Source organism: Bos indicus, chromosome 20 (assembly GCF_029378745.1).
Source record: "Bos indicus isolate NIAB-ARS_2022 breed Sahiwal x Tharparkar chromosome 20, NIAB-ARS_B.indTharparkar_mat_pri_1.0, whole genome shotgun sequence".
Taxonomy (NCBI): Eukaryota; Metazoa; Chordata; class Mammalia; order Artiodactyla; family Bovidae; genus Bos; species Bos indicus.
Genome location: NC_091779.1, coordinates 27,668,030 through 27,693,214, shown reverse-complemented (window position 1 = coordinate 27,693,214; position 25,185 = coordinate 27,668,030). Strand labels below are relative to the sequence as shown.

The 25,185-nt window shown below is 40.1% G+C and overlaps 1 long non-coding RNA gene across 1 annotated transcript; it reads left to right on the top strand.

The window, feature by feature from the left end:
- Window positions 1–21,351: 21,351 nt before the first annotated feature.
- On the top strand, window positions 21,352–23,757 carry LOC139178057 (uncharacterized). The gene is made up of 2 exons (XR_011562489.1): window positions 21,352–21,892; window positions 23,576–23,757. It is a non-coding gene; the product is annotated as an uncharacterized lncRNA (long non-coding RNA).
- The last annotated feature ends 1,428 nt before the right edge of the window (window positions 23,758–25,185 follow it).

Here is a 25,185-nt window from a genome sequence, read left to right as displayed (position 1 = left end):
TGATGGGACCTAGATCATGGCATCTGGTCCCATTATTTCATGGCAAATAGAAAGGGAAAAAGTGGAAACAGTGGCAGACTTTATCTTTTTGGGCTCCAAAATCACTGTGTTCAGTGACTGCAGCCACAAAATTAAAAGACATTTGCTTCTTGGAAGAAAAGCTATGACAAACATAGACAGCGTATTAAAAAGCAAAGACATCACTTTGCCAACAAAGGTCCATATAGTCAAAGCTATGGTTTTTCCAGTAGTCATATACAGATATGAGAGCTGGACCATAAAGAAATCAGAGCACTGAAGAATGGATGGCTTCAAACTGTGGTGCCAGAGAAGACTCTTGAGAGCCCTTTGAATAGCAAGATCACACCAGTCAATCCTAAAGGAAATCCTCCCTGAATATTCATTGAAGGACTGATGCTGAAGCTGAAGCTCCAATACTTTGGCCACCTGATGTGAAGAGCCAACTGTCTGGAAAAGACCCTGTTGCTGGCAAAGGTTGAGGGCAGAAGGAGAAGAAGGTGACAGAGGATGAGATGGTTGGATGGCATCACCAACTCAATGGATTTGAATCTGAACAAACTCCAGAAGATAGTGAAGGACAGGGACAGGAAAGCCTGGCATGCTGCAGTTCATGGGGTTGCAAAGAGTCTGACGTGACTTGACTGAACAACAGCAGTGCTTTCGGTGTCTCCTTTCCCCCCACCACCACTATAAATACTGTATCTCTCTCCTGTGAAACTTTACTTGGTCTATTTAGATTCTATGGCCTCCAATACACTTATTAATGTCTAGACATTCCCTGACTTCTTTCACAACACTGTGCTGAATACTGATGTTCCAACCATAATCTCTACTATGTCCCAAATGTGCTCTCGTATTTTCCTCCCTCAATTTCTATGCTCACACTCTCTCAGGCATGCCCCTTCTACCACATCCAGAAGTCAGAATTTTTGTGTTTGCATATTCTCACAGTGAAGTTTAGCAAACTTAAAGATTTTTGACAGAAAAATTCTTTTACCCACTCTGAAAAATATTACAACCAGATTTTAAAGAGATACACATGCAGTAATGACTACTGACTTGACAAGTTAGGTAGCTAAATCCAGACTGGTAATCAGTGGCATTAAAAAAGCTGATATATGAAGGAAGAGAATCTGTCCTCTCCTATTTTAATTTTTATCTATGTAACTTGCTATGTGGCTTTTTTTCCTATTGTATTAAATCCTAAACAATTTTTTAACTTAGAGTTTAGAAGGCATTTTGATCTTCCTGTTTTATTTGCTAGCCCAAATTGCCTTACTAACCTTGCATTTTAATCAAATGAATTTTATGCTTTTTCAAGAGAATAATGTGTATAACTTTAGCTTTCAATGGATAACTTTCTTGTACTTGGCAATATAGTTTAGGATGATTTGGGAGTATGGAGTAATAACTAGAACTGGGTATATCTTTAGAATCAGATCAGATCAGAATTGTAATAGTTTTTCAAGAGATTTGGTAGGATTGGGAGGAAGCAAGATAGATTACCTTTTAAGTAAGATATACTAGAGAACGGATGAGATGAGTGGTATTCAAAAGATTATTAAACAGAGGAGACAGACTTTGGTCAAGTTTTTTTAAGCAGCACCAGGGAGAGCTCCCTGCATATGTTAGCCCCTGTTTGAAGGAAACTAATGGTCTGCTCTTTTACTGCTGGCAGCTAGAAACTTTTCATATGGACTTGATTCCCAATCGTAGTCTATGTGACAGCATAGGTCTCAGGCTTGTTAAGTCAGATCCCAATCCTCAGTCGATGAGGCTCCACACTCATATACCTAAAAATTATTGGGATACATTCAGTACAGATCAACTGGGAGTTCAGGCTACAGGATTAATTTTGGTGGAAAGCGATTCTCCTAAAATCTCAAGATCTTCTTAGTCAAAGGTTTTTTTCTCCACCATATAATTATCCTGGAGAAATGGGATGAAAAACATCACCTTGCCCAAGATCATACCTCCCTTGACCCCAAGTCCCAGGGCAGCCTAAAGCCCTAGTTCATACAGGGTTATAAAAACCAAAAGTCTCTTTTCCCAATTTTGCATAACTCTGAAGGGCCATTAAAGCTTCAAGTCCATCATGGGGTCACCTGAAAGCTTGTTGGGATTATACTATAACCCAACTTCTTATTCAGTCCAATCCTGGTTCGTTTCCTTTTCCCAGAAGTGTGAATAAATTCCCATCCTGGCAGGAATAATTAACCCAGACCATAAGGAGAAGGTGTGGATGCTGTTACACAATGGAGAGGGGAAGGACATGAATATATTTAGCATTTAGGTTGTCAACTGGGATGTGCATGACACAAGAGCAGCAGCCTCAAAAGAGCACAGTAGCAGGACCTTGCACCCCTCAGATGAGGGTCTTGCCACCCCACCAGATAAGCCATCTAGACCAGCAGCATTTCCAAGGATGAAGCAAATCTAGATAATAGAGGAAGGAGATGCTGAGCATCGGTTGCACCCTTTAGAGGCTGGAGATCAACTAAACTTTCTCTTATTTATTCTGCTGAAGAAAAGAGGCCCATCAGAACCCTGAAGGAGCTGCTCTCAATTTGTCCTGTAAAGCAAGTGGAGACAAGTAGCTCAAGGTTGGACTGTGAGAGATGCTGTGCTGTCCTATTCAAATCCCCCTTTGGGGCCTGAAGAGATGATTCTCCAGCTGCTGGGAAGTCTGTTGAAAGCTTTTAAATCTGTTCTCAGCCCTTTGCAGAATTATCATAAGCTTAAGAGAGCCAGAGAGCTGTTGTGGCTCTCAGAGCAGCCCATACCCAGTGACTAGTAAATATGAGACAATCTTGAAGGACCATCCCAGCTTCAACCATGAAGTTGGCTAAGACCTTTGTTGCACTTACATCACAACCCAAATTCTCTTCCTACTTAATTCTGTTTCCTTACTTTTTTCAAAAAACACACTATTCAACTTCCTACACACTAAATTTCCATTTCAAAGTCTGCTTTCCAGGAGGTTCAATCTGATATCTACAACAGTAGGTGAATTAGATACCTCTGAAAACAATATAAACTTTTGCTAATAGTTAAAAAAATATCACCTTCATGGTTTGTGAAGGAAATAACCCTTATATTATGTGTGCTCAACCATATCAATGTGATCGATTGATGGAAAGGTATAAATTTTCTAGAGTTGTCCTCACTTTTGTCCAGCAGGAATGTAGATATACATATTTCAAAACATTTTTAAATGTTGCAAAGATATCTTAATACTGAAGAGAACTAAAGTTATAAATCCGTAATGTTCATATCCCATAAGCATAGCCAAAAATTACATCATATATATAAATTAATTTTCAATCAAAATATCCCAGGTTTCAGTTTCAGGAGGATCATTACTCAAGGAGAATAAACTCTCTATTATTCATCATGATCAAGAAAAGGAATGTGTCGATTAATTACAGTCTTTTTAATAGAGATTCCATGTGCATTATGTTTGAATTACCAATTTTCAAATAATTCAACACATGATATACATTTAAGATCCAACTGACTAAAAATAATCTAACTTTTTTTAACAATGTAAAAATCATTTTAGGATCTTGTTACATCACATTATATCAGTATCGACATTGTCATTTAGAATTGCAGGAATGACTACTAATGGAGACTTCTGCTGTTGAATTCCAGAATAATTATTATACTGTTACAGTTTCAACTCATGTTGTAGTTGCAAAGACCACCAGAGACCATCATGCTATCCCTTAACTGTATCTCAGAGTTGAAAAGGAATAGATTAAGCATACATTTAGCTTTCAAGTTATAAACTAGTTGGTCATGATGTGTGACTTAAGAGTAAATGGGGAGAAAAAGTGAACAGTAGTAGTAAGCAAATGCAAAAATATGATAGACCACTGTTAAGAAACACGTGTACCTATCCTGTCGGCTCCATGGAAATAATTGGCAACATGAAGCTCCTGCATTAAAATCTTTGCTCAAGAAAGAAGACAGGGTTGCTCTGATACATTTCCTATGAACAACTACAATTCACTTTATGAATACATCTGACATGCACTCACTATCATTTCAGGGCTTACTCTACCTTGTTGTCAAGGAAACAGACAGCAGGCTCACTTAGGAAGTAGTGAAAAGAAATCCGTAAAAGAAGAGAAGTATATCATGTGTTGCAGGAGTAAGAGCTCCCTTCTCTGAAGGGGACCTTGATAGGTTTCCAATGTTAATGAATAGAACCCAAACTCACTGCAAAACATGAAATCTGAGCATGACAGAAAAGATGTTATGAAATGCTTGCAGAGGGCAGAAAATTAATAAAGGTGAATTGGCTTTATATTTACAGAGAGATTTTTTTACATAATACACTCATTATACTCAACATAAGGTATGCTATCTACATTTGAAAATTAATAAACTGGTTGAATTTAGTAAGTTAGCCATTATCTTTAAATTAGTTACTATAAACAAGGATATAAGCAGTTGACCAAATGTAACTAATTTATTTCAAGTTATAAAGTCACCTGCTTGGGGGAATATGATTTTGTTAAAGCCAATACATTGAAATGATTGAGACCTCAGCTTCTAAGTCAAATATCCTCGTAATGAAATTGCAGCTAACTACCAAAGGAATAAAAAACGATGGTACCTTCAGAGGGGTTTAAATAAGAATTACTGAAAGGATTCTTTGCAGAGGTGTGGGAAAGTTGAAAGGAACAACAAGGTATAAATTTATACTGAAGAATTCAGGGACGTGCAAAAAATGGAAATCCATTGCTAACCTCAAGAACTCAAGAAAAGAATTACCAGAATTTGATGATCACCCATCAGGAACTATAACTGTATGGAAAACAGACTGCTGTAGCCAGGCAGGAAGGGAGCAGGGTGGCTATAGTATAGGGAAAAATACCACCACTCTCATCTTATTTCACCCTTAAATACTCTGCTGAGATCTCCCTTAAGTTGAAGCCTACCAGAAGTCAAAAAAGAAAAAAAATAAAAAAGAGAGAGAGAGAGAGAGAAAGAGAGCCTGATGTGATTTAATAGTTCAACCTTATAGAGCAGGGTAGAGGAAAGCAGAAAATTGATCTAAGAAAGCAAAATATAAAATGATAGTGAACATATCAGCATGTTAATTATATTACCTGAGACATATTACTTATGTTTCTGTTTCATCATCTTGGGAAGTTGAAAACTTGGAAGAGATTCAAAGCATAAAGACCTAAATATATACAACAGTGTTAACACTAAATGAAGCATTAGTTTAACACTTTTTTTTGCAGTCTTCCAAAACTTACTTTTCAAATTATGAAAAGCAATTCTTAGTTGTCCCATGTATAACACAGTCTCTAGATTTAATCTCTTAATAGCAGAAATAGCAGCTTCTTTCACATTCATAGCTAGTTGGGGGCCTTTGATCTGAACACAGAAAATGGCTCCCCAAAGATGTCGTTGTTCAGTCGCTCAGTCATGTCTGACTCTTTGCGACCCCATGGACTGCAGCACGTCAGGCCTCCCTGTCCTTCCCTGTCTCCTGGAGTCTGCTCAAACTCATGTCCACTGAGTCGGTGATACTATCTAACCAAAGATGCTCAAGTCTGAATTCTTAAAACCTGTGAATATGTTACCTTATACTGCAAAGGAACTTCACACCTGGGATTAAGTTAAGAATTTTAAAATGAAGAGATTGTCCTGGATTATCTAAATGCTCCCAAAGTAACCACAAAGTTCCTGAGGAGAGGGAGGCAATAGGGTCAAAGTGCCAGAAGGAAATAAAAAGACAGAAGTAGAGGTTTGAGTGATTTGAGTAAGGGATGATGAATCAAAGAATGTGTGTGGTCTCTAGAAGCTGGAAAAGGCAAGGAAATGGATTCTCCTCTGGAGCCTGCAGAAGGAATACAGCCCTGCAGACACCTTACATTTAGAACGTTAGCTGAAGAACTATAAGATAATACATCTGTGTGATTTTAAGGCACTGTTTGTGGCCATTTGCTACAGCAGAAATAAGAAACTAATACAGAGTTTCTGTTCTTTCTTTCTGATGCCCCAGATCCATTTTCCACCCCTTCCTGTTTGGGTCTGTGCCACAGGAGGCTAACCTTTGGCTTCTACCTGAGATCAGTGAATGGGAGGAGGCATTGGCCTGGCGGGGTTGGGCTGGAAGGCTGGCAGAGAGAAGTTAGAGTCCTTACCCCTCCCCTGCCTACTTGCTGCAGCTTTGGCCCTTGGGCCCCTACAGCCCACAGCTTAAGGCTCCTAGACCGAGGGCTGGTCACTCCCCACTGCTGCTAGACCCAAATGCTCTCCCACCCCTGTTGCTTCCCTTAGTCCTGTGCACACTTTCCTAAATCATTAATAACTATCCAGTTAAGCTCTTTGAGTGTGCCATTTCTTTGCTGCCAGTAAACTGTCTGGTTCAATACAGCATATCTTTTTCACACTATTCATTTAGACTCAGTTAGCAGAGTCTGAGGTGTTCAGAAAGAATACCAAGCATAAGAAAGTTTAAGACAGTATAATCATCTACTATAATTAAAATTTTAGTTTGCTCATCTTTTGAATTGAGTTATAACATGTCTGTCCCCCCTTTAGAAAAACTGAATCGTCCTTCACTAAAAATCCCAGTTATGATGGAGATTCATATTTATACAAAAAAATAATATTTACAAAAACCATTACAAAATACATCTTCACTTTCAAGTGTTGTAGGCACTTTTTAACAATAGACAAAGGCACAAAGAAGAGTAGAGAGCGATGCTTTTCATGAAATAATACAATTCACTGCAATATTGAAGGTCAGTCAGATATTACAGATCATTACAGGAATAAATAAATGGTAAATAGAATCTAAGAATTTAATTTTTTAAATGTATGTGCCCATCAGGAGCCCATTTATTTTGTTTATAGTCTATCAAAAGTATTATCATGGCTGCTTTTGGAAACTATATTAATGAAATGTCAAATATGTGGATTGATCAAAACTATTTTCTAAAACTTCTGAAGATTTGTTATAATATGGAAAATATACAAAATTCTTGATATCTAAATGCCACTTTAGATATCACTTTATATCTAGATTATTATGTATACACATATACATTTGGGCTTCCCGTGGCACAGTGGTAAAGAATCTGCTGTCAATGCAGGAGACACAGGCTTAATTCCTGCGAAGATCCCCTGGAGTAGGAAAGGGCAACCCACTCCAGTATTCTTGCCTGGGAAACTCCATGAACAAGGAGACCAGTGGGCTACAGTCTGTGGGGCCACAAAGAGTCAGACACAACTCAGCACAGCACAGCACATGTATACATTTAATTATATACACAAATTATATATATGATATACATACAAATATGATTAATACACATAATTATGCTTAAGTGAGAGCTGGTCAAAGTTCCCAGAAGAAGAAAATTTTGTCTGTACATGCTTGAATCACAAACATTCACCCTTTATTAAATTAGACAAATTAAAGAACCCTCTACCAGTCCCCCTCAAATTGGTCAAATAACCATATTTCATAGAAATCATGAAATTCTCTCTCCATTTGGCAAATATCAAGCCCTAAAAGATTAATTTGTGTTGTGCAGATGAAAGATTCTGGGAAATAAAGCCAAAGTTCCCCACCAGGTGGGCTTGAACTTTCTCATATCAATAAAAGTTGTTCTCAGTTACCATTTTGCTACAAAGTCTACCTCAACTAAACACAATCTTTCTACCTTATCCATGGATGAATGTTACAAAGGAGAAGAAAGGACTGCGGATGACTCAAGACAACTTACTGCTCCTGGAAATGCCACAGTCTTACATACAGAGACAACAGTGTCAGTTCTAAAAGTCTCACTGAAACAAAGATACAAGAACAGATTTCACTCTCTAGATAATGCATACTACAAAAAAAAAAAAGCCTCAAATCTAAGGATTGTGAAAATACAGAGCTAATTAAATATGCACACTAAGATTATACTTTTAGCATTTGCATTTAACTACAAAATAGGTTCCTATCTCTACAAGCATCAGATCAGATCAGTTGCTCAGTCGTGTCCGACTCTTTGCGACCCCATGAATTGCAGCACACCAGGCCTCCCTGTCCATCACCAACTCCCGGAGTTCATCCAGACTCACGTCCATTGAGTCAGTGATGCCATCCAGCCATCTCATCCTCTGTCGTCCCCTTCGCCTCCTGCCCCCAATCCCTCTCAGCATCGGAGTCTTTTCCAATGAGTCAACTCTTCACATGAGGTGGCCAAAGTACTGGAGTTTCAGCTTTAGCATCATTCCTTCCAAAGAACACCCAGGACTGATCTCCTTCAGAATGGACTGGTTGGATCTCCTTGCAGTCCAAGGGACTCTCAAGAGTCTTCTCCAACACCACAGTTCAAAAGCATCAATTCTTCGGTGCTCAGCTTTCTTCACAGTCCAACTCTCACATCCATACATGACCACAGGAAAAACCATAGCCTTGACTAGACGGACCTTTGTTGGCAAAGTAATGTCTCTGCTTTTGAATATGCTATCTAGGTTGGTCATAACTTTCCTTCCAAGGAGTAAGCGTCTTTTAATTTCATGGCTGCAGTCACCATCTGTAGTGATTTTGGAGCCCCAAAAAATAAAGTCTGACACTGTTTTCACTGTTTCCCCATCTATTTCCCATGAAGTGATGGGACCGTGATGGGAAATAGAACTTGAACAAAACTCAACCTTCAAAAAACTAAGATCATGGCATCGGGTCCCATCACTTCATGGCAAATAGAAGGCAAACAGTGTCAGGTTTTATTTTCCTGGGCTCCAAAAGCTTGCTCCTTGGAAGAAAAGCCATAACAAACCTAGACAGCATATTAAAAAGCAGAGACATCACTTTGCCAACAAAGGTCCATATAGTCAAAGTTATGGTATTTCCAGTAGTCACATATGGATATGAGAGTTGGATCATAAAGAAGGTTGGCCAGTTTCTCATATCAATGGATACGAGTTTGAGCAAACTCCAGGAGATAGTGAAGGGTAGGGAAGCCTGCTGTACTGCACTCCACGGGGTCACAAAGAGTTGGACATGACTTAGTAACTAAACAACAGCAATTATTATTAAGAACAGAAAAGATTCATACTTATAATATCATTCCTAATAGTATTACTATATACTACCAGTAATAATTATAGTAATAATAATGATATTTATACTGCCTTAACTACAGCACCTAAAGAGCCAAAATGCTTTCTATTAAATTAGAATTACTTTCAGATCCATTATCTCATTTTGTTCACATCAATCTGTGATACTCAAATATAATCTTTAATGACAGAGGTATGCATTGCAGTGAGTAGGAAAGAAAAACTAGATTTATTTATGACTCATTTATTTCTTGCAACTGAGGCTTACATTTTACCTTCCCTGTGAATAGACTTTTATGCATGCATGGCTTAATGAAATCCTAAGCAAATACCTTCAGAATGCTTTTACTGGGTTGGTGCTTGAAAACCAATAAAACATCATCTGGTATGGGGCTGCCTCAACTCATCAGGGTCATCAGTTGGGAGCATGCAGGTACATGACCAGCCAGACAGGAACAAATCTTGAATGGACAAGCCAGGGCTGAGATAACAGGATCTACTGAATGATCATCCAGATCACAATGTTGGGCACTGAAGCTCAATCAGGAACAGTGTGGGCATCCAAATGACCCCCACCGAGTTCAGAGCTTGCCAGGATGGCTCCTGAGGCATGTGGACCACAGTACCACAGGAAACGGAGGGTCAGGGAGCCTGATTCCTCCAGCTGTGTTTTTCTATCTCAAGATTGCTTTGGGTACTTGAGGTCTTTAGTGTTTCCATACGTACAATAGTCAAGACACGGAAGCAGCCTAAATGTACATCAACAGAGGAATGGATAACAAAGATGTGATACAATGGAATATTACTGAACCATAAAAAAAGAATAAAATAATGCCATTTGCAGCAACATGGATGAACCTAGAGCTGATCATACTAAGTGAAGTAAGTCAGAGAAAAAGACAAATGCCATATGATTTTGCTTATATGTGGAATCCAAAAAAAAATTATACAAATGATATTTACAAAACAGAAACGACTTAAGACTTCAAAAATAAACTTACAGTTGGTGGTACTTTAGTTGCTAAGTCATGTCTGACTCTTGCAACCCCGTGGACTGTAGCACACCAAGCGCCTATGTCCATGGGATTTCCCAAGCAAGAATACTAGAGTGGGTTGCTATTTCCTTCTCCAGGGGATCTTCCCAACCCAGAGATCAAACCCAGGTCTCTCTCATTGCAGGTGGATTCTTTACCAACTGCACCACCAGGGAAGCCCAAACTTATGGTTACCAAAGGGGAACAGGGGGGTAAATTAGGAACTGGTGCTTAATACGTATACAATAGCATATATAAAATACATTGTCAATGAGGACCTACTGAATAGCACAGGGAACTCTACTGAATACTCTATGATGACCTATATGGGAAGGGAATATGAAGAAGAATGGATATGTGTATATGTATGACTGAATCACCTTGCTGTATACTTGAAACTAACATAATATTGCAAATCAACTATATATTTCAGTATGGGCTTCCCTGGTGGTTCAGTGGCAAAGAATCTGCCTGCCAATGCAAGAGACATGTGTTCAGTCCCTAGGTCAGGAAGATGCAGCCCAGTCCAGTATTCTTGCCTGGGAACTTTCATGGACCAAGGAGCTTGGAAAGTTACAGTCCATGGGGTGAGAAGAGAATCTGGCAGTCTATAGTCCACGGGGCTGCAAAAGAGTCAGACACGACTTAGCAATTAAACAATAACTACTTCAATATAAAATTAAATTACATTTAAAAAGTGGAAGGTGTGCTAAAACTCAACTTGCTTCATCATTCTGCCTTCTCAAGAGACCACAAAGCTTATTCTCTTTTCCTTTGATTCACCAGGTAACCTGGATATGAAGCACCATATGAAGCAGATAGAATACCTGGTGGCAACAAGGACGAGGAAGATGAAATAATGAATTGGGTGCCTTTTGGTCGCTAAGTTGATCGATGATAACTGCCTACTCACCTCAAGCAGAAACTTGATGTAAACATATTATATGGCACCTTTCCAGAAGTTTTGGAAAGGAAAGAACGTACAGCATTGTGCTTATATTACACCTTTTCCCACAACTTTAAATAGAAAGATTTGTGGAAGAGTTCATTCTTTGAATACTGAAATTCAATCTAAACACTTAAGAGATAACTTTCATTTTCTAATTATTTCTCCATGAAACTACAAGTCATCTTAACTAGACAAGCAACCCACAGTCCTTTTCAGATAACTCTGTAATTACTTTGTAGACAAGACTTACAGTACTTGAAAGACTAAAAATGTGAAAAAAAAATGCACATGACTCCAGTTGGAATTTCAGAATGACCTTCGAAGGGTTCTCTAACAGAAAAATGAGAAAACAGGCTGCTTGGCTCACTTACTCCAACTTTAGAGATAAAATCATTAGAGCCCACATTTATTCTGGACCAAGGATATTTCGATTACTAGAGATGAATGCTGTGAATGCTAGGGGAGAATTGAACTGTTCTTCATTTGGTTTCAGTTGGAAGTATTTATTTGCCCACCCAAAAAGTTTCCCAAAATATAGCTTATTGAGATTATTAAAAAAGATAAATATTTAGAAGGACACAACATACTCGGCATATTTTTAGAAAATGTTGTTGATATTAGCAGCAGCAGTTGGTTGTTTATTTTATACAACTTTGAAACAAAGACCAATCCTACAAGATAAATCCTACAAGTTCTAACTAGTATACTGATTCAGGATATGATCGCTAATGATACTTTCTTTACCAAAGTATATACAAGTTAAATATTATAAATGTTTCTATAGATATCTTTAGAGTAATGCTTTCTCTTAAAAAGTTTATGTATATACTTTTATATATATATAAGTCATATATAAAACATGTACTTCATATATGTTGTATATATACAAATATTCAGGGGTTTGTATCACAGCAACTTAGGATATTCTAAAACAATACTGAAACGTCCCAAAGTCTAGAATTAGCAGCTACATTATGATCCTACATATACAATTATGCATATGATGGATGGCTCATGAGTTCTATCTCCAAATCAATGCAGTCTGTTACCTCATTTTGTATCTTTCTTTTTCTCTCAGTAGACAGATTCTCTGGAAAGCAGCTCCTGACATCTCGGAACTTAGTCTGACTCAGCTGCGCCTCAGTGTTGCTAGGAGCTGGTCTGACACTCACAGCTAAGGCTCGTTGTTTTCCCATCTGACCCAGCAACACAGTCTCACAGATATCAACATGAGGCCAGGTTTCTCTATGACCATAAAGACCAAGGCCATCTTGTAATCTGGTCTACTCACAAGACAAAAGCCAAGTCACTGTACAAAGCACAAAAATATCAAACAATGGCTGGTTCATTTAAGTGATCTCTGCTTCTCTAGCAATGACAGCTTTATTTTCATTCTAGTCTTCCCTCCTGCTAGAAAAGATTTGTTAAGCTACCTGATCACAAAATTATCCCCACTTTCTGATAGCATCCAGTCCAGACTAAGCAAACTCCCATTTCTTAGAACCCTCTCTTCAAAACACCCAACCGAGCACAAACCTTCAATTCTTTCTAATACCTTTTATCAAGATCCTCCCCAGTTCTCCATGATGTGTGGTCTCTGCTGTAGCAGTGAACAGTAAACCCAACTTTAGTGGACTTCAGAAGGAAGGCATTAACGTACGTAAAAATTCTGCAATATTATGTACCAAATGATTAATTTTCAATGAATTAGATGTGCTACATTATATTTTACAAACTTAAATGTTTTAATATATATAATACATACATATGAGTGTGTCTATAATCGCATAGGAAAATAACTGTCTCTGATCTAAAGGAATGAAGAGGTATTGGAGTGTTTGAAAGAGGGCTTTTGCTTTTGACTCTTCTTTTCAAATCTATAAATATATGCTTTTGTATTAATTTTGAAACTGGGGGGTTTACTCATTTATTTCTTTATATATTTTCCATTACATTTCCAGATATTATAATAGTTAGGAATTGTATTTGATTGCAGATATCAGAGATGTGTCTGTCTACAGCAAAAGAAGTATGGGGTTTATTGTCTGAAAGTAAAGGAAGCCAACAAAGGTCCGTCTAGTCAAACCTACGGTTTTTCCAGTGGTCATGTATATGGATGTGAGAGTTAGACTATAAAGAAAGCTGAGAGCCAAAGAATTAATGCTTTTGAACTGTGGTGTTGGAGAAGACTCTTGAGTGTCCCTTGGACTACAAGGAGATCCAACCAGTCAATCCTAAGGGAAATCAGTCCTGAATATTCATTGGAAGGACTGATGCTGAAGCTGAAACTCCAATACTTTGGCTACCTGATGCAAAGAACTGACTCATTTGAAAAGACTCTGATGCTGGGAAAGATTGAAGGCAGGAGGAGAAGGGGACGACAGAGGATGAGATGGTTGGATGGCATCAATGACTCTATGGACATTAGTTTGAGTAAATTCCGGGAGCTGGCAATGGACAGGGAGGCCTGGCATGCTGCAGTCCATGGGGTTGCAAAGAGTTGGATATGACTGAGCGACCAAAATGAACTAAACTGAACTGAAAGGAAGCCCATGCCAGAATTCTAAGACAGCCTCCAAGGTTCTTAACCTCAATTATATATGCCTTTTCATTGTGGACAGGACCTTTAAATATGACGGCATCTCACTCCAGTTATTAGGAGACAGTATGTAGCAAAAGTGAAAGGACTCTGAAGATGTAATTAAGGTCCCAAATCAGTTGATTTTTGAGTTAAAGGGAAATTATTCGGAATCCCCTGACATCATCAGCTGAAGCCGTTAAAAGGACTGCATCCTTCCGGAAGAGAGAAGGTCCTCTCCTGGCCTTGAAGAAGCTAACAGACACGTTGTGAATTATGGAGAAGGCTACATGGCAGACTCCTGAACTAGATGTTGCGAGTAGTTCCTGGCTAAAAGCTGGTATGAAAATGGGAACCTCAGTCCTACAATTTCTAGGAAATGAATTCTGCCAACAACCTGAGTGAGTTTGGGAGCCGATTCTTCCCCCAGTCAAGCCTCCTGATGAGAATGCAGCCTGGCTGACATCTTGACTGTAACCTTGTAAGACCTTGAGCAAAGGACCCACCTAGGCCACGCCCAGACTCATGATGCAGGGAAATTATGAGATAATAAACAAGTGTGGTTTTAAGTTCATAGATTGGTGGTAATTTGTTATGCAGCAATAGATAACAAGCACAACAGTTCACAGGTGGTATGGTGACTCTAGAAAATAAAAGAGATCCAGAAAACCCTTCCTCATGGTCATTCCAAAGACACAAAATGGCTGCTGGAACTCCAGGCACAATGCCCAAGTTCCAGTCAAGGAGAGAGAGGAAATAAGAGCAATAAAGATGCATACCAGTTGTCAGTTACCCTTTAAGTAGTTTTCCCAGGAGACCCACATATATACCCCCACTTAAATCTTACTGGCTACTCCTATCTTCAAGAAAGGCTAGGAAACAGTGTATTTTAGCTGAGACTATAGCCAATAGGCAAACAAACACCAAATAGGATTCTATTAGCAAAGAAGAGGAGGAGAGGAATGGATCTTGGTAAACAAATAGCAGTTTCTTCCACAGAGAGGGAAAAAAAGGAACAGTTTTCTGGCAACAGCCTTCCAGATGTTCCTTTCTTCTGCTTTAAAAGCAGTAAGCAAAATAGATGAAGGGGGTCACAAGCTGCAAACTTCCAGTCATAAATGCTTTGGGTATATAATGTACAGCATGGCGACTATTGTCAATAATACTGTGTTGCATATTTTCTAACTTTGAATAGTGATGGGGTAAACTCATATGAAGAAAGGTTTCTAGTCAACCTTTGTGATCTAGAACTCCTTATTGCCAATTCCAACTTAAATTTAAGAAAGTAAGGAAAACCACTAGACCATTCAGGTATGACCTAAATCAAATTCCCATGATAATACAGCAGAAGTGACAAATAGATTCAAGGGATTAGATATCATAGACAGACTGCCTGAAGAACTATGGACAGTTGTTCCTGACATTGCAAAGCGAAAGTGAAGTCGCTCAGTCGTGTCCGACTCTTTGGGACCCCATGGACTGTAGCCCACCAGGCTCCTCTGTCCGTGGGATTCTCCAGGCAAGAATACTGGAGTGGGTTGCCATTTCCTTCTCCAGGGGATCTTCCCGACCCAGGGATCGAACTTAGGTCTCCTGCATTGCAGGCAGACGCTTTAACCTCTGAGCCACCAGGAAAGCCCATTGCAAAGGAGGCAGTAATCAAAACCATCCCCAAGAAAAAGAAATGCAAAAAGGCCAAAGGGTTGTCTGAGAAGGCCGTAGAAATAGCTGAGAAAAGAAGCTAAAGGCAAAGGAGAAAAGAAAGATATACCCATTTGAATGCAGAGATCCAAAGAATAGCACAGAAGGATAAGAAAGCCTTCCTCAGTGATCAGTGCAAAGAAATAGAGGAAAACAATAGAATGGGAAAGACTAGAGATCTCTTCAAGAAAATCAGACACACAAAGGGAATATTTCAGGCAAAGATCAGCACAATAAAGGACAGAAACAGTATGGACCTAACAGAAGCAGAAGATATTAAGAAGAGGTGGCAAGAATACACAGAAGAACTATACAAAAAAGACCTTCATGACCCAGATAACCAGGGTGATGTAATCATTCAACTAGAGCCAGATATCTTGGAATGTGAAGTCAAGTGGGCCTTAGGAAGCATCACTACGAACAAAGCTGGTGGAAGTGATGGAATTCCAGTTAAGTTATTTGAAATCCTAAAAGATGATGCTGTGAAAGTGCTGCACTCAATAAGCCAGCAAATTTGGAAAACTCAGCAGTGGCCACAGGACTGGGAAAGGTCCAATCCCAAAGAAAGGCAATGCAAAAGAATGCTCTAACTACTGCATAATTGTACTCATCTCATAGGCAAGCAAAATGCTCAAAATTCTCCAAGCCAGGCTTCAACAGTACAAGAACTGAGAACTTCCAGATGTGCAAGCTGGATTTAGAAAAGGCAAAGGAACCAGAGATCAAGTTGCCAACATCCGTTGGATCATACAAAAAGCAAGAGAGTTCCAGAAAAAACATCTATTTCTGCTTTATTGACTATGCCAAAGCCTTTGACTGTGTGGATCACAACAAACTGGAAAATTCTTAAAGACATGGAAATGCCACACCACCTGACCTGCCTCCTGAGAAATCTGTATGCAGGTCAAGAAACACAACAGTTAGAACTGGACATGGAACAACAGATTGGTTCCAAATCGGGAAAGGAGTACGTTAAGGCTGTATATTGTCACCCTGCTTATTTAACTTTTATGCAGAGTTCAGTTCAGTTCAGTCACTCAGTTGTGTCCAACTCTTTGCGACCCCAAGAACCACAGCACGCCAGGGCTCCCTGTCCATCACCAACTCCCAGTTTCCCTAAACTCATGTCCATTGAGTCAGTGATGCCATCCAACCATCTCATCCTCTGTTGTCCCCTTCTTCTCCTGCCCTCAATCTTTCCCAGCATAAGGGTCTATTCAGCTCTTTGCATCAGGTGTCCAAATTATTGGAGTTTCAGCTTCAACATCAGTCCTTCCAATGAACACCCAGGACTGGTTTCCTTTAGGATGGATTGGTTGGATCTTCTTGCAGTCCAAGGGACTCCCAAGAGTCTTCTCCAACACCACAGTTCAAAAGAATCAATTCTTCTGCTCTCAGCTTTCTTTATAGTCCAACTCTCACAACCATACATGACTACAAGAAAAACCATACCCTTGACTAGATGAACCTTTGTTGATAACATAATGTTTCTGCTTTTTAATATGTTGTCTAGGTTGGTCCTAACTTTCCTTCCAAGGAGTAAGTGTCTTTTAATTTCAGACTGTAGTCACCATCTGCAGTGATTTTGGAGCCCCCCCAAAATTAAGTCAGCCACTGTTTCTACTGTTTCCCCATCTATTTGCCATGAAGTGATGGGACCGGATGCCATGACCTTTGCTTTGTGAATGTTGAGCTTTAACCCAAATTTTTCACTCTCCTCTTTCACTTCCATCAAGAGGCTATCTAGTTCTTCTTCACTTTCTGCCATAAGGGTGATGTCATCTGCATATCTGAGGTTTTGATATTTCTCCCAGTAATCATGATTCCAGCTTGTGCTTCCTCCAACCCAGCGTTTTTCATGATATACTCTGCATATAAGTTAAATAAGCAGCATGACAATATACAGCCTTGATGCACTCCTTTTCCTATTTGGAACCAGTCTATTGTTCTATGTCCAGTTCTAACTATAGCTTCCTGACCTGCATATAGGTTTCTCAAGAGGCAGGTCAGATGGTCTGGTATTCCCATCTCTTTCAGAATTTTTCACAGTTTATTGTAATCCACACAGTCAAAGGCTTTGGCATAGTCAATAAAGTAGAAATAGATGTTTTCCTTGAACTCTCTTGCTTTTTCAATGATCCAGTGAATGTTGGCAATTTGATCTCTGGTTCCTCTGCCTTTTCTAAAACCAGCTTGAACATCTGGAAGTTCATAGTTCATGTATTGCTGAAGCCTGGCTTGGAGAATTTTGAGCACTTTACTAGCATGTGAGATGAATGCAATTGTGCAGTAGTTTGAGCATTCTTTGGCATTGCCTTTCTTTGGGATTGGAAGGAAAACTGACCTTTTCCAGTCCTGTGGCCACTGATGAGCTTTCCACATTTGCTGGCATATTGAGTGCAACACTTTAACAGCATCATCATCACAATGATGTGATCACTCACCTAGAGCCAGACATCCTGGAATGTGAAGTCAAGTGGGCCTTAGAAAGCATCACTATGAACAAAACTAGTGGAGGTGATGGAATGCCAGTGGAGCTATTTCAAATCCTGAAAGATGATGCTGTGAAAGTGCTGCACTCAATATGCCAGCAAATTTGGAAAACTCAGCAGTGGCCACAGGACTGGAAAAGGTCAGTTTTCCTTCCAATCCCAAAGAAAGGCAATGCCAAAGAATGCTCAAACTATGCACAATTGCACTCATCTCACACGCTAGTAAAGTAATGCTCAAAATTCTCCAAGCCAGGCTTCAGCAATACGTGAACCGTGAACTTCCAGATGTTCAAGCTGGTTTTAGAAAAGGCAGAGGAACCAGAGATCAAATTGCCAACATCTGCTGGATCATGGAAAAAGCAAGAGAGTTCCAGAAAAGCATCTATTTCTGCTTTATTGACTATGCCAAAGCCTTTGACTGTGTGCATCACAATAAACTGTGGAAAATTCTGAAAGAGATGGGAATACCAGACCACCTGATCTGCCTCTTGAGAAATTTGTATGCAGGTCAGGAAGCAACAGTTAGAACTGGACATGGAACAACAGGCTGGTTCCAAATAGGAAAAGGAGCTCGTCAAGGCTGTATATTGTCACCCTGTTTATTTAACTTATATGCAGAGTACATCATGAGAAACGCTGGGCTGGAAGAAACTTATATTATGTCCCTTGATATATACTGGGGGAGGGATGTGGTGCTATGTCATTCTTGGTAGCCTTGTCGAGAGTCACTATTCAGTTACCTATCTAAAGTTTTTACTTATACAAAGAATGTCTTGATGAGGAGAGATTATGAAATGAGGCAAAATGCTAAATCTAGTAACATAAGAGATATACCTGAAAAGTCCTGAAGATCCACAGGCCAATAACAACCAATAACCTTTATAAATCAGTGTTACACCAAAATAAATGGTATTGGTGCTGAGAAAGAATGCAGTGTTGATAACTAATTGTTATCAGGAGTATTTCTATTATTGAACCACAAATAATTTTCCTCTTTTTTTTAACATTAAAAATCTTTAAGTGTCTTCTGCCATGAGGATACTCTCAGTAGCTACTTTGGGCCTAGCAAAGATCAACCTGACCTTGGCCAATCAGCTTGTACTTTGAAGAGTATACTTAGTGAAACACGTGAGTGGAGAAGTAGTCATAATTGGCAGAATTTGCTGTCTCTTCTGCTCAGTATTTTACCATGATTAATCCCCATCCATCTCTCTTCACTGCTGCTGCAGTGGCCGAAGTCAATGCTGTCAGTCTCATATTTCTTCTCTGTAGCAGACGCTTTTCAAATGTTGTTGGGCTCTGGCTGGGTATGACCTTTTATGGGCCACTGCTGCCTCCTATCCGGCTTTTATGGGCTTGCTGGTTTGTGCACATGGGCAGACACTCTGACCTCATGACCTCCAAAATAGATTCTTTGAGGACAACTGGATCTAACCTTCCCAACATTTTGGACACCCCAACTCTTCCCAAGGGCAGGGGTGCAAAGAATGCTTCCTTGTGGTTTTGGCTTACATTCTTCTCACATCAAAAGAACGAAGTCTGGGAGACTGTGAAGCCAGGTCAGAAATGCTAACAGAGCAGCGATTTTCTGGCAGCCCTTCAAGTTCCCTGGCATGAATTTGAGCAGAGAGCAGTTTTTTCACATCTTTCAGTTTTTATTATGGTTTAAATGAGCAGTTCCAAATATGTGAATTACATTTTCTGCTATAATCCAACCTGTAGAAAGGGCAACAACTGACCAAAACTCTGGAAAACCCCAAAGACATTTTTGAAAATTCCTTCTCAGTTCTAGTTCTTTCTTTTTTTTTTTTTTGAGTCCTGAATCTTGTTGTTAATGAAACCAGTTACAAGAAAAATTGTAGGAATCCCTTCTATGGTATTTTAGTAACTTTAGTTTGTCTTTTCTATGCTGATTCAGTTTACCAACAATGGGTTTATTTTTGGTGAGCATTCTAGTATTGGTTTGGGGAAAAAAATTGACTCAGGCTTTTCTGTTCCAAAAACCCTAACAAACTTTTGGCCAACCAATTTAAGATACTTAAAGGTACAGTGAAACTTTTTAAAATTATTGTCAAATAGTCTACAAAAACCTCCCCCCTAAAAAAAGAGTTTTAAAGTTTAAATGCCAGATTACAGTAACTATAAAGTCTATTTTTCCCATCTTCTTTCTCAACCTCCATCTACTGCTAGTAAAGATCTGGGTGCTGGATGAACTGGGTCACCAAGACCTGTTGCTTTGTTCCTCTTGACATTTACTCTACTTTTTTCTTTTCCTCACTAAGCTTTCTCTTACCCTTCTCAAAACTGAATACTTTACTCATCTTAGTCTAATATCTATTTTCAGCCTCTCTTTTGATGGCGGATAAAGTTATGTACACTCAATTCTTTCTCCACCACCGTATTCAAAGGAGTGATTTTCCATCCACTTACCTTTTCTTCCACTTTGAGAGCTGCATTCATGTTTCTTCCTCACTACTGGCATCATTCAAAAGACTATATTGCCCTAGCACAGCATATCCAAAGTTACATCAGCAGATCTGCAATGACTTGGGTACAGGATCACAAAGAGGCACATCACGTGACATTTGGCTCAGCTAAATTACTGTCTCAGGATTGGAAGAAACACACCATTAAGATCTAAAAAGATAAGATTTCTATTCTTCCATATAGCATAGGAGATTCCAAAGCCAGTGAAACTATACCCAATGCTTGTCGTCACTATCACCAGTTGTTCATGCAGCTCATAAAAAGGAGAGGGAATAATAAATTTTCACACTGAGCAAAGAAGACAAAATAGCACATTGTACCACACTCTAAAGTGAGACATAGCATACTTCAAGTCCTGATATACAAGTGAAAGTCAGCAGGATGCTAGTTATAGGTAGTATTGCAATATCCCATTTTGCATTACATTTGATGCAGTGATCTTCCTAGGCTATTACATATATCTGGAGAGTGAAGGGAGGATTCTTAAAACTGGCAAAACATTAACTACACTCAAGTGAGAGCACACGTGATACAATAGTTCAATGTTTTTGTAACTAAACTGAACACTCTGAGAGCATAGTGGATAGCTACATATACACAAGTGAATCTTCTTATTGTTACTATCTTTTGATAGTAGACTCTAAGTAGCATTATAGAACGTAATATTCACTCTTTCACTTTATATGAATATCTTGTAAATCATGGGGTGATGAAGCTATCTAGTAATATTAATATATTAATATTTACATTTAAATAAAGAAGAGCACAATACTGTCAAACCACAAAAGTTAATCATAGTCATCCTTAGGCATTATCTAGGACTTATTTCTTGCTGATATGATGTGACTGGAAATTTCAGAATAGCATATGTAGAATACGTATTTTAAATGCACAACTGAAATAAAATGCAATTGTGCAAAACAGAAGGTTATCTCCTTATCGAATTGACCTGTAGCAACCTAGTTAGGAACCATTATGTTTGATGGGATTTTGGTCCATGAAGTTTCAGATTTTGTTCTTATTACAAAGCGCCCTGAATATCATTTTGAAGCTTGCTAATTATTTTCTTGGAAGGAGAGTATTACAGTGTAGTATGAAGTGACATTTCAAACATTTCTTTCTGGAATTACAATATTAAATAATGCTATCATTAGCACATAATTATAACATACACAAATATATACAAAACTTTATAACTTGTAATGTTTTTCATACATTTCTGAGGTATGTACCATCTACACACAAAAGTCAGTTAACAGAAACCTCTATTGCCGTCATTACCTTTTTGCCTTTTTTTTTTTTTTTCATTTTTGGATCGAATTTTGTACAATGGAGGCATTCCAGATATAAGTCAACAATAGAGAATCAAGTAAAGGCAACAAGGTAATTGTTGCGTCTCGCCTGATGAACTCTTAAATCAACAAAGAAGCCTGCCTCTATGACTAATCAGCCTGTGAGGGTCTCCCGCCTGATAGGAGAACAGAGAAGTGAATCTACGCTGTGGGGTTTCTCTCTTGTTTTCCAATTCAAACATTTGCCACACGAAGTGAGTAAAATAAACCTAGGGAAAAAATGCCAACTGATACTTGGGGCTACTTATATTTTAGAGGTGATAGTAAGAATTAAACTAGTCACTCCGACGTTCTGTATCAGTAACTATGCCATCACTTCCGGACGCTGCCACCAAGGCAAAAGCAGAGGGAACGTCGTCCTCACAATTTTCCGGAATGTAGGCGCCCAGAGCAAGTTGAGCCTCTGGCAGATGGCATAAAGAGGTGATCTGACAAAGAGTTTGAAGCAGTTAACGTGGTACCTTGATTCTTTCATTTCCAAGTATTCATTTGGGGGGGAACCCTGGGGATTGGGGTATGGACAGAGAAGGCGTAAAACCTAACACCAAGTTTTACCTTCCGAAAGGGTTTAGTCTTTGCGTCTGTCTGCAGCCAGGAGTTGCGCTTTCTGCTCCACTCCTGGTCTAGAGGGTTAGAGGGTCTCCCAGCAGGGACCCCCCCGCACCCCCCGCAAGGTGGCAGACAGACACTCGGGCCCTTTTAGAGCTCTGGTACCGCGAGCTGGAGATCTGATTCATCTTTCCTTTCGAGTCCCCCTACCTGGGCCCACCAGTGCGCGACAGAGACAGGCCATCAGGGGAGCTCTGCTCCCAAAGATGGGTGGCAAAAATTCACAGTAAGGAAGTGGCCTCTGGGGGCTAGACTCGCCAATCGGACCGAAAGAGGTCTGCAGGACGTTATTTTTTGTTTTTGTTTTTTGTTTTTCCTTAAGTCTAATAGGAATTAGGGCCGGGAGTGTAGCTCCAGTTTGATTTTTCCGCGCCTTACAATGGCAAGACACATTGAAAAATGCCCTTAAGCGCAGAACCTTGAGGGTGGCGGAGGTTGGGGGTTCCCAGCAGAGGTTTGCAAATCGGAAATTCGTAAGGGAGGAGGCCAAGGGACGGCGGTTGCTGGTGGGGGAGGGGGGTGGTCTCTTTGTTTCTCGTTGCTCTTATCCTAGGACTTCGGGTAGGCTAAATTAGTACGACCTACGCGCTTGAACGTAGGCGAGTGGGGTTCTAGGAAATTCCAGAAACTTGATCGCAAAGCTCTTCAAAGGAGAGTCAGGCAGGATTTCCTGGGCCTCGGTGAGAGGCTACCTGTGGTAGGAGTGGTCGACCCGGCGCCGCGCGCTGCGCCGGTGGGAAGAGAAGGCGTTCTTGACCCCTTCCGGGAGACCAGTTATTAACTCGGTTGAGTTGATCAAATGACGTTCTTCCTAAAAGGGGTCGTCTCCTGAGCCCCTTTCTCAGTTGGAATTTAGCAGGTAGAGGAGCGAAGCAAATTCTCCTTTCAACCTAAAGTCGGGGAGAATTAATGAGAGTGCTTAACAGCACGGATCGGGAGGCGTACAAAATTCTAAAGGCACACGCGCCGCGGGCAAAGCCTCCCATTCACCTCCACGGAATCGAATCAGACAACCACCTTTAAGATTTTCCCTAAAATCATATCTTCCGAACTGACTAGCCATTCACTGGGGTTTGCAGAATTTTCTCCAGTCCCGAAACCACATTTTCTCCCACGATCTACGGGTAGATGCCACCAATGACTGCCTCTCCACTTAAAGACAGCCCCCACCCACGCTCCTCTCAAGCTACATTAAACGGCCCTGACACGCTTTAGCCACCAGTTTAATTCATAGAAAGTAGCAATAACTCTTGACATCGCTTCCGCAGCCCACCCGAGGACTCCAGCCCAGGACACCTTATTTTGAGGCTGATTTTTTGAGCGCTGAATTCTGAGACCTGAGAGAAGGTTATTTGAGGCTTCCTGGGTAGATTTCCTGGCCTCCAACTCCCTCCCGCGCTGAGCTGGTAATTTTCTGCTGCTCCTCCTCCTCCTCTTGACCTCCAACAAGGTACCTTCGCCTCCCCTCCCCCTCTCCTTCCCAGTAAACCTCCAGTACGAGTTGGAAATCAATCCTTTGGCGCTAAATTCAGACCTGCCGGTTCGACAGGATTGTAGTGGGGGAAATGGTGTCACTTCTTTCAGAAAGAATGTCATTTGATCAGCTACACTTGAGTTAATTCGCTCCGGGTTTCCCGAGAGCTCGGGTGGGTCCGTGGGTGCTTTGCTGGATTCCGTGCATTTCTGGTAGCTTTCAGCTGAACCGCCCAGGACCTTAGGGGATAAAGCTTTTTCGCCCTCAGGACTCCAATTACCCCCCCCCCCCCCCGCCCCCATGATAATCCGGTACATTTAACAAAGGTTTTGCCAGAGGTAGGGTTCAACGCATCCTGGGGTCAGAACCTCTTAGCCCTTTGCACTCATAGGCTTCAACCTGGGCTCCAGGCATAACTCTGGTCCTGTTAAAAACTGTTCCTAGTCACATAGGGTTTCAAAAAAGAACAAAAAACTTTTTAAAGGAAAGGGTTTCACCTGACATGGCCGGCGCTTTTGTGAAATTATAGTAAATACTTCCAAAAGCACAATTTTAAAAGGAGGGTGCAAATTTCTGTCTTCGCTTGGTCGAAGTCCTATCGGTAATGAGATGCGGAACCTCGCATTCTCAAGACTGATCTGAGGTTTGTGGCTTCGCCGCTGCCGGGAGCGTGGAATTCTATCTTGGCTGGGAACCGAGCAGCAGACCGCACAGGAACGCGGCCTCCCGGGCTGCCGTCTGCCAGTAAAGAAGAGCTGGTGACAGACACAACTACCTGAACTCAGGCTGAGAAGCTCTGCGCGCGAAAGAAAATTCGTGCTAATTCACCCAGATTGTTTTAACTGGTTAATAAAGCAACTGACACTCAACAAAACCACAATCACAGCAGGAGTCTTTGGCAATATAGTAAGAATCAAGACTAAAGTTTTGTTGTTGTTAACAACTACCTTTATTATTATTATTGCTTAGCATTATGGGGCTGGGGAGTAAAAGGAGAGGGGAAAGAAGAGACAATCGTTTCCTATCCAATGGTACAAACAGAACTTCGCTTTCATTTTTCTGTGAAATTAGAGTGCAGATTCTCTTGATTCATCATTAAGCCACCACCAGAAATTGGAAGAGAGGCAAAGTAGCTCTAAATATCCACATCCACTGCCTTCTGGTTGGAAAATAAATAGTTAATCATGACTCCCTTTATACACATATAATTTATCTGACACTTGGATGTGATTTAAGATACTTATGGTTTGTATAGCTGTATTCTACATGATAGACTACACAGGAAAAGTAAAAACAAAAAGTGTGAGTGGGATAAATATATATGTATTCCATTCCACATTTTCTGAGGTGAATAAAATACATCCATGTTTCATTTTGACCCCCAAAATTACATATTTGTGGATA